The sequence below is a fragment of the Manis pentadactyla genome, chromosome 19 (genome assembly GCF_030020395.1).
Source record: "Manis pentadactyla isolate mManPen7 chromosome 19, mManPen7.hap1, whole genome shotgun sequence".
Lineage (NCBI taxonomy): Eukaryota > Metazoa > Chordata > Mammalia > Pholidota > Manidae > Manis > Manis pentadactyla.
This window is the reverse complement of record NC_080037.1, coordinates 5,359,619-5,370,297: the sequence shown is the minus strand read 5'-3', so window position 1 is coordinate 5,370,297 and position 10,679 is coordinate 5,359,619.

Genomic DNA, 10,679 nt, shown 5'->3' with positions numbered 1-10,679 from the left:
TATGCAGGTTAAATTGATCATTATTCATCTTATAGCTGCTGGTAAGAAAAAAAATCTGTACTTTCCTCTACAAGAACACTCAAATTTCCATGATAGACTCGTATAACTGTGAGTGGCCAGTTGTGTTTCCCTTGTCCCTTGTTTGTATTCTGAAAGTCAAACACTGTATTTCACAAGAATTATTAAGTCAAAAGTATCTTCTCTGTTTTCTTGGTGTAGGCACAGAGGAATTAAAGAAGGAGTTGCATACTACAGACCCTTGAAACCATATGACCTAAGTGGACAATGCAGTTGCACAACCTTGGAAGAATAAATTACTAAAGATGTGAATCCTCTTTGAGCAATGCTTTTGAGAATCACCAATCTGCGATTCTTATCTCAGAGGCGTGGTTCTTTCCTAACTTGAAGAGAAGAAAACAGTTTCCTTCCATCACTGGTGTCTCCAGTAGTTTACATTACAGTTACTCTGTCATTATTTTGGGATTATTTTGGAGAGGTAACAGTAATTAACCTAAAATGACTCAAATGCATTTTCTTTTAAAAAGGAGCACATATTACTTCAGAATATCTGGTCCCATTTTCAGCTTTACAGCATCCAATGCTGGCTTCATCCACTATTTATACTTACCATATTGAACTCTGTTTCCCAAGGGAAGCAGTAAAGTTGTCCCTTTTCTAGGGAGGTAGAAAGAGAAGTAGAAAGGAGGGGATCACTCTAATGTCTCATTTCCAAAGCATGACTAACGTTGGCGAGTCCTACAGGGATTAAGGCTGGAGAAGAGATGGGAAGGAGGCCAATGGTCCTGGAATCCTTACCTCTGTCCACCTGGATGATAGAGTGCTGGCTTGTATGCAGAGGCCACCCAGACAAATGAGAGCTAAGATCTAAAGCAGCCTAAGATCTGTGTCCCAGACAGTGAGCCCAAGATGCTTCCATGCTGAACACAATTGATTCTCATTTTATTCTGTGTGAGTTAGCTTCCTTCAATTTCTCCATCTTACTTTAAATTCAAAGTGTCTCTCAGTGCTCAAGCACAAGCCAGGTGGTCAATTCCTAACCCAAAGAATTTGATGAAACTGTGGTGTGATTGCCCGACCATTCTGTCCTTCCTCCCTGTGGCAGTCTCATTTTCACATCAGCTATTTTAAGGCTAAAGGTGTCCTAACAGTTAACTAATGACAGGTGTGATAGGCCTCAACAGGATTCATGAGTCTCAGGGGAGATTCGGTTTGGAGAAGGGGAAGGTCACCTTTACCTAATTGGAAATAAATTTGAGTCTCAGTAACACGAACCCAGAACATTATTACCGAGAGAGAGAAGCATTCTCAAAAATGTTACCCAAGCAAATCACTCCAGGGCTAGTCTTCCGGGCTGATAAAACCACGTACATTTGCTTAAAGCCTGTAGGAATCCTCCTGTGTCACAGCGGTGCACTTGTTGAGTTTGAGGTCCCTGAACACGAACCATGAGAATAAACCTAAGATACAGCTCATGGCGGGCTGTGCATAAGAATAAGCTTAGAAGACGAGGGAATGCATTGCTTTTCATCAGCTGCCAATCTATTGTAGATACTCTGCAGTGGGCATGGGCAAGAGGTCGAAGGGAGAGGCATAAAGGGGAGCTACTGGGAATAATTCAGTTTTGAAAGGAAACGTCAAGGTGGGGAGGCACTGTCTGCAAACATACACTTTCAGTGACGGTGGCTCTTGGACTGTGGTAGGTGCCATTCTCAGAGAACAAGTTTATGATCAATCTTTGTGGCATATTTTACATAAATGATGGAGACAAATTCTAGTGGGAAAAAAACCCACAGAAACAGGAAGAATGATCTAGAATGAGTCTTTACAAGGAACAAACTCCCCAATTACTGCTCAGGCCCCCTTCCCTACAGCTTTCACAGCCCACGAGGGCACGTGCTCTGTGACTCCAGCAAACACAGGGCACCTTGAGCTCCCAGGTCCACAAGTCAAGCTCTGACCTCCCCATCCTGTGGTCAGGCCACGGAAAGTTAAGTAGAAACAGCTGCTTTCACTTAATAATCACTCAAAGACACTGAAGCCACTGGCAGGACACCTGATCAAACCATATGATATTTCAGTTAAGAAGGAAATCTAGTTTTCCTTGGTATTAAGGGAACCAATTTAAAGCAAATATGTGACACAAATATTCCAAATATTGGCTTCTTGGTTCTTCCTGCTTTATCAGTTCAGATGGATATGCTATTCTTCATTCAAAAAGATTTTTTTTCCTTATAATGAGAAAAAAATGAACACTTTGAGAGGAAGTTTGTATTTACTGATAGCATCTTTGCTTGTTACAATAAATAAGATCCTCTAGAAGCTGGAGGGGAACAGGAAGCAACTAACAGCTCGCTTAGCCGTCAGTATCCAGTGAGTGCCTGCGGGGTTCCTGGGGTGCGTCGGTGCTTACTCAGAACCTCCAAGCACAGGAGCGTGGCTAGTCTCGTTTATGGAAAAGGAAGCCACCCTTCAGAGACAGGCAATAACTTAAAATCACGCAAAATGCAGACTAACTTGGAATGCCGATTTGAACTCAAACACCGAAGCTCATGATTTTCCCACTTTAACCACGTTTCATCTTCGATTAATATACTTGTTAATATCTCCGCTTTCTTTTGTGAACAAATACTGATGGGCCATGTTTTCTTGGAGGTGATAGGTTTGGGATGCTCCTTCACACTCACTCGCGTCCTGGGTGTCAGTGTGACCTCAGTGTACGGTGTCACCCTTGCACTCACACCCTCACCTCTAGAGGAGCGCCCCCTCCCTGCCTGTCCTGCAAAATCACGCGCCTCCACCCGGCCCTCCGCCCCGGCTCAGGGGCTTCCCATGCTCCTCACGGCTGGAAGTAATTCCTCCCTCTCGGGAACTCTTACAGATTTCTCTCTGCATATTTCTCCTATGCTTTTCATGTTTTTTTTTCCAAACTTTTCAAACTTCTTGTCACTTCTCATGTTGTCACATGTTTCTTTATATGTTGAGTCTTATTTGACCCTTTCGGCCCAAGGGCAGGATCTATACCTGATACACCGTTTTATTTTCCACAGAGCCTACTTTAGTAATGAGGATGCTGGATTTAGAAAACATATATATTTGAGGACAACTTCTAGTGAAATCTGAGTTTTAAACAAAGAATACTTTGTAAATACAATATTAGAATATTTTGGATGTTCAAATAATGCCCAGAATATATCCTTACCCGAAATTCAAATTTAACTAGGTGTCCTGCATTTTGCCTGATACTCACCAAACAGGTTTTAAAAAATGATTTTCATCAAAGTGCTTACATCTGTCTATGGGGTCATTAACACTTACTAAACTAACTTCAACTAATCATAAATTATAGAAAACTTTGAAAAGGATCTGGGTGGTATTTTAGTCCACCTTCTAATTTTAGGATAATTTTTAAAATGGGCTCTCTCCATGGCTTACTGCAAGTCACACAATTAGCTGATGTTCTATTACACACCTCCCTGAAATTAAAACTTACAGAAATTTAAAATAGGTCATCAAAGCTTTGGAAGGAAGGAAGGATGAAAAGAACTAGAACGGCCCTCCCGTGGGAGCTCACTTGCTCATTTGGGGAGCTGGCATCTGCAGCTGTTTCAGCCCTTGTTTTATTGCTCTGTATGTCTCCACACATTGGCACTAAATGTTTCAAACTGTAAACAGTCAGGGGCTGTCCTGTACATCTGGTCCCTGATCAGTCTTGCATGCTAAATGAATACAATTATAGAAACCCCTGAAACTTACCTGTAGCCCAGGAGAGACCCAAATAAGGGGATGGAGGCTGCATTCTGGTTCCCGCGCTTGCGGCAGCCCTGCTCTTCCCTAATCCCAGCCTCCACGCGGTGGCTTCCCTCCCTGCTGGGGCATTTTCTCTCTGGGACTTCTCCTTCCTCCCATCAGAACTCACCTGCCCTGCTCTCATCTAAGTGCCAGGTGGAAAAGCAACCTGATAAATTAATCTGAACAAAGTGTTAAAGGCTGACATGGATTTAATAGGCTTAATGTGCACCTCCTCTGAGAACCAGCTCAAATGTGGTTAGTTTCTCTGAAGACTATCGATTTCCCCAGGAGGCTAACTGCCTCCTTCTGGGAGCCAGTACCACACTTCTAGCAACCCTCTAGTAGAGTACTTCTCTGGTTGAGGTCTAATCAGCTGCTTATAAATACCCCCTCCTCCCACATACAATGACCTCTTGAAGGACAGGGACAATACCTTCTTTATGACTAATACTGCCAACACCTAATATGGTGTCTGCTTAATAATAGGCAATCAATCTATTTTTTAGATAAATGTTTTTGATTTTAAGTAAATGTTTTTGTTTTAAACAGGATTCCTAGATATATCATAGCCAATATAATGACTCTTTAATGATTACAGGGTCAAACACTGAGAATAACCAAAAAGGCAGACTTTTTTTTTGTCTTACAGACTAACAAGAATGTCTAGACTGGTCTACAGTTCTGTCTAGCATGTCAGCCTGCAGAGTCCTTCTAAGAATATGATGACTGCTGGTTCAGTAGTGTTTATGATACAGAGCATTATAAACCATAAACTTCAGTTTCTTCTAATTACTGCCTCCAAGTCTGCCATCTTGGATCTCTCTGTTTCTTTAATTGTATCTTGGGCAGATTTTATGACCTTCTGGTTACGTTTAATTATTAAGAGACTTGGCGATTTAAAACAGGAGGGAGGGAGTGGGTGAAGTGTGGTACGCTCTCCGTCCCCTCTTTCTAGGCCTATCTTCTTTGTGATTGGGGACAGGGAGGAGGGTCACAAGAACCAGAGATCATGTTACAAAGCCATCCCTACACCAGACCAAGGTGAAAGGCATTTCTGGAGTCACCTGGCTTGGAATGGTTCTGTCCTTGGCTGGTAGCTTCTGTTCACGTTCTGGTCTCTGTAAGCAGAGTGCTCAGTGCCTTAGGGCGGAGTTCAAAGTCTCCCTTCAGCACTGCTGCAGTATTTCTTGGGTGGGGGCTCCTACCCTTGGCCCTGCGGCTGCCTGAGCTGTGCTCGAGGTCCTGTCCCCAGCCACTGTACCCTTTCCCATGCAGCCTTGGAAATCACAGGTTCTCTTCCCAAGTATTCATTACTCTGGTGCCGACTACATTAGTACACTCTCTGTTTTCAGAACCTGAGTAAGAGGCACTTTCCTCTGCGTTCACAAACATGGATTTTCTCTGAATTCCTTGTCAAGCCTTCCTAAGAATTGTCTCCACACTCCACCGGGTGCCAACAGGAGCTGTGCCAATACAAGCTGGGCTTGTCGATTCTACAGATCAGCAAGGTCACGAAGACAGACTTGCCCTTTTGTTCGCATCTCTCTCTCTCCCCATGACCACCTGCAGTGTATCTCCCTACTTGACCTTTCAGCCCGCTGTTCTTAAGTGGGGCCATTAGCCCTCAGCTGGCCAGCCCTGTGGGATACCATGACACTGGCACTGGGGTGCCCTTCCTGTTGCTGGCATGGAACTGCCTTTGGAGCTGATGGGGACTCCGTAACATGGGCCCCTGAAAGCTAACTACACACCTTAAAACAAGCTTTTTAACTGTTGGAAAACTAGGATGTTATCAGCAATTTGGGGCTTAGGCACATTTTTAAAGTTGTTTCTACACTGATACTCTAATGCTCCCTCACTTTTGCCTCTGGGTATTCGCTAAGTGCACAGCTTTAGAATTCACCGTCAGTTCTGGGCAAATAAGGATAATCCTCTGGGCTCTACTGAGTCAAACCATATTTTTTTCTATGAAAGAGACCCGAAGTGTCAGCGATCCAATTAACTTTCTGTTTTATCCCTCTGAAGATATCCAGGCAGTGCTTTTTAAGAGTTGTTTCTAAGAAAAATAAAAGGAATCACATGTACTCAGCATGGTGCACCCAAAGAGCATTAGTAATGTGAAAATAATAAGTAATCAGTACTCAATTTAAAAACAAGTTAAAAATCCGGGGATGGTCTTTCAGCTCTGAGGGGAGCGGGCACACTGGTTGTGGCTTGAGCCCTCACATTATTTATAGAGCCTGCTAAGGAAGGCTTTCGGTTCATGAGGCTGTAAACCACGTTTTATGGGTTGGGTTGTGTCTTCCAAAAAGATATGCTGAAGTCCTAACACCCCAAACTTCAGGGTGCAATTTTATTTGGAAACAAGGTCTTCATAGAGGTAATCAAGCTAAAATGGGGTCATTAGGGTAGCTCTTAATCCAATATTACTGGTATCTTTAAAATAACAGGAAATTTGGACACAGACACACACACAGGGAGAATGTCATATGAAGGCAAAGTCAGAACTTGGGGTGGTGCATCTACAAGACAAGGAAAATCAAAGATGGCCAGCAAACCACCAGAAGCCAGGGGAGAGGCCCAGAACAGATCTCCCTCACGGCCCCAGGAAGGAACCAACCCTGTTGATGTCTTGATCTTGACCTCCAGGCTCCCGAACTGAGACAATGAACTTCTCATTGTTCTTGTTGAAGCCACCCAGTTTGTGGTACTTGTTAGAGCAGCATTAATGCAAAATGCCTTTTTTGGTCATGTCTTAATATATAAACTCATACGCAACGAGCACTCATCTCACATTTGGGAACAACTCCTTTTAGGGCTGAGGCCAGAGCAGAGGGAAGAGCAGCCGGCGTTCAGACATGACCAGGTTCCCAAGGGCGGTTTTCCTAGCCTTACTCCTCAAGCCCCGGGGCGCCCTGTTTTTACCTCATTCCCCTTCCTGAGCCAACGATATGTCATCAGCCGGCAAAAATTAACCCTCGTATATTATTTTTATTGACTTACTCTTCTCCCTAAGTTGAAATAGTTTTCTCCAATATAAGGCTATGATTCTACAGTGGCTAAGTGGTAAACAGTTGGAGAGTTTAGTAAAGTTTCCTTAATATCACTTATGAAGAAAAATGAGAACCTATGTCCTTTCATTTTTGTTTGTTGTTTTTGTTGTTTTGGGCAGGAAGCATCTATTGAATCATCTATAAAAAGTACTGTTTTACTAAGAAGGAAACTGAAATAATAGAAAAATATATTGGTCTCGACCCTTGGATTCCCAGCACAGAGCTCCTAAAACCCTTATAGTTTCCTAAGTGATAAAAGCCCTTGGAGCATCTTTTGTTCTTATATTTGTTTCTCTCCTTAGGAATTTCCTGGGTGACATAGTACCTCTCATGCTAATGAACTGACTGTGGGTGGGCTCTTGGGTGGTGGCTCATCACTAGAAAGACCACACTATGATCACAGACGTGGGACTTTCAGCCCTGGCCCTATTCTCAGGGAAGGGAAGGGGAGAGCGGCTGGAAACTGAGTAATGACCCACATGCCTACGTGATGGTCTCCAGAAAACTCCCAATAGTATGGAGTTCAGAAAGCTGCTGGGTTGGAGAACACACCCACATGTCAGGAGGGTACAGCACCCCAATTCCAAGGTGACAGATGTTCCTGCACTCAGGCCCCTTCTGGACCTTGCCATATGTATCTCTTCATCTGGCTGTTCATCTGTATCTTTTACCATATCCTTTTTTATATTATAAAATTGTGAATGTTTCCCTGAGTTCTGTGCGTTATTCTAGCAAATTATGAACCTGAGGGGGTGGGTTTGTCAGAACTCTGAGTTATAGACAAATGTTCAGAAGCACACCTGTGACTTGCTATTGATGTCTGAAGAGGTATTGATTTTATACACTGAGCCCTTAACCTGTGGGATCTCAAGCCAACTCCAGGCAGACAGTGTAAGAACTGAATTGAGTTGTAGGACACCCAGCTAGTGTTCGAGAATTTGGTGTGGGGGAAAACCCACACATCTTGTGACCAGAAGTGGATTCAGCAAAGTTGCGGGATACAAAATCAATATACAGAAGTTTGTTGCATTCTTATACATATTAACAATGAACTAGCAAGGAAGATAAATCAAGAAGACAATTCCATTTACAATTACATCAAAAAGAATACCTAGGAAAAAATCTAACCAAGGAGGTGAAAGACCTGTACTCTGAAAATGATAAGACACTGATGAAACAAACTGAAGACACAAATAAATGGAAATCTATCCCATGCTCCTGGATAGGAAGAATTAATATTGTCAAAATGGCTGTCCTGCCCAGAGCAATTTGTAGATTCAATGCAATCCCCATCAAAATACCAATGGCATTTGTCAATGAACTAGACCAAAGAATCCTAAAATTTATATGGAACCACAGAAGACCCCAAATAGCCAAAGCAAACTTGAGAAAAAGAACAAAGCTGGGGGTATCATGCTCCCTGACTTCAAGCTATACTACAAAGCTACAGGGATTAGAACAGTATGGTACTGGCACAAGAACAGACCCATAGATCAATGGAACAGAACAGAGAACCCAGAAATAAACCCATGTATATCTGGTCAACTAATATATGACTAGGGAGCCATGAATATACAATGGGGAAAAGACAGTCTCTTCAATAAATAGTACTGGGAAAACTGGACAGCTACATGAAAGAGAATGAATCTGGATCACTGTCTCACACCATACACAAAATTAAGCTCAAAATGGATTAAAGACCTAAATGTAAGACAGGAAACCATAAAATTCTTAGAAGAAAACATATGCAAGAATCTCATGAACATCAGCAAAGGTTTCTTTGTGGATATAGCTCCCTGGGCAAGGGAGACAAAAGCAAAAATAAACAAGCAGACTGAAAAGTTTCTGCACAGCTAAGGAAACCTTCAACTAAACAAAAAGGAAACTTACTGTACGGGAGAATATATTTGCAAATGATATATCTGACAAGGGGCTAATATCCAAGATATATAAAGAACTCATATAACTCAATACCAAGATAACTAATAATCCAATTAAAAAATGGGCAGAGGACCTGACCAGATATTTTTCCAAAGAAGACATACCCAGGGCCAAAAGATATATGAAAAGATGCTCAACATCACTAATCATCAGGGAAATGCAAATCAAAACCACGATGAGGTATGACCTCACACCATCCAAAATATAAGAAATAACAAGTGTTGGTAAGGAGGTGGAGAAATGGGAACCCTCCTACACTGCTCGTGGGAATGTAAATTGGTCCAGCCACTGTGGAAAACAATATGGAGATTCGTCCAAAAACTAAAAACAAAAATACCATAAAACCCAGCAATTCCACTTGTGGGAATTTACCCAGAGAAAACAAACTCACTAATTTGAAAAGATATTTGCAGACCTACGTTCACTGCAGCATTATTTACAACAGCAAAGACATGGAAGCAACCCAAGTGCCCATCGCTAGATGAATGGATAAAGAAGATGTGGTACATATACATACTGGAATATTACCTTGCCATAAAAAGGAGGGAAATACTGCTATTTGCAACAACATGGATGGACCTAGAAGGTATCATGCCAAGTAAAATAAGCCCAGCAGAGAAAGGCAAATACCATAGGATTTCACTTATATGTGGAATCTAAAAGACAAACAAAACAAAAAGAAATAGACTCACAAATATAGACAACTGTTGGTTACCATAGGAAAGGGTTGGGAGGATGAATGAAATATGTGGAGGGGATAAAGAGGTACGAATTGCAAATTGTAAAGTAGGTTAGACATAGGAATGGAAGTACAACACAGAGAATTTAATCAATAATACTGTAATATCTTGGTATGATCAGGAAGTAATGATACCTCTTACGGCAAGTGTCTAGTAACGTATACAATTATCAAGTCACTATGTCGTACATCTGACACCAACATAATCTAATATCAATTTTATAAAAAACAAAGTGAAATAGAGTATTGAGTGGAGAAACTTTTTTTTTTGTTTCACACAGAGAAGAATACAAAGTTAAAAATTATTTTGTGCTGATATGTAATGTCCTAATTTTTGGTTCTGAAAATATGGAGTCTGACACAAGTATCCAATGAATTCCTGTGGACAGCATAATGGCCACTATATTTATAATCTATACGAAATCTCTGCAATCTTGTCAAGTCTGATTAGAACCTGTCTGAATTTCTATTCTCCATTAGCTACCCACCTGAGCGGTGTGCCGCTTTGATTTCTGCCTCTGAGCCTAAACTGAAGCGTAACCAGAATGAAATAAAATGTCCTCACCCACTGACACAACTATACTCCTGCTGGGGGTAGGGGAGAAATAAAGTGATTTTGAGATAAATAATTCATTGCCATTCAAGGTAGAAATGATCTCTTAGCATAATATAGCCCAGTTTCTTGCCTAATAAATTAGGTCAAAATTATGTTAATACATCGATTATGAATTTCTCATGTAGAGCAAATAATGGTTTTCTTAAGGAAATTAATCCTCAGGGTAGGATAAGTGTGTTAAATGTGTTTTTAGTTATTAACTCCGGGAAAACACCCTTCAAGGAGCCTGTGCCAACAAGCAGAACCAGAAGCAACTGGCAGCACACGGCTAAAGCTGTGAGATTTCCTTTTAAGACAAAAGAAGAAACTCAAAGGGCCTGGAGTTCTACTCATTCTCTTTGGAGTGATGGTAGGTCCAGCGAAGCAGGGACTGGGAGAGCCCCTGGAAGCTGCCTATTGGGGGAGAGGAAGCTTAGCAACGAGAGAATGCCTACTTAGGACATCTCTCAAGGCCTAATGTCCTTGTGAGCTGCCAGCCCACCACCCAAAAGCCTAGGGAGGCACATAATCCCTACAACGG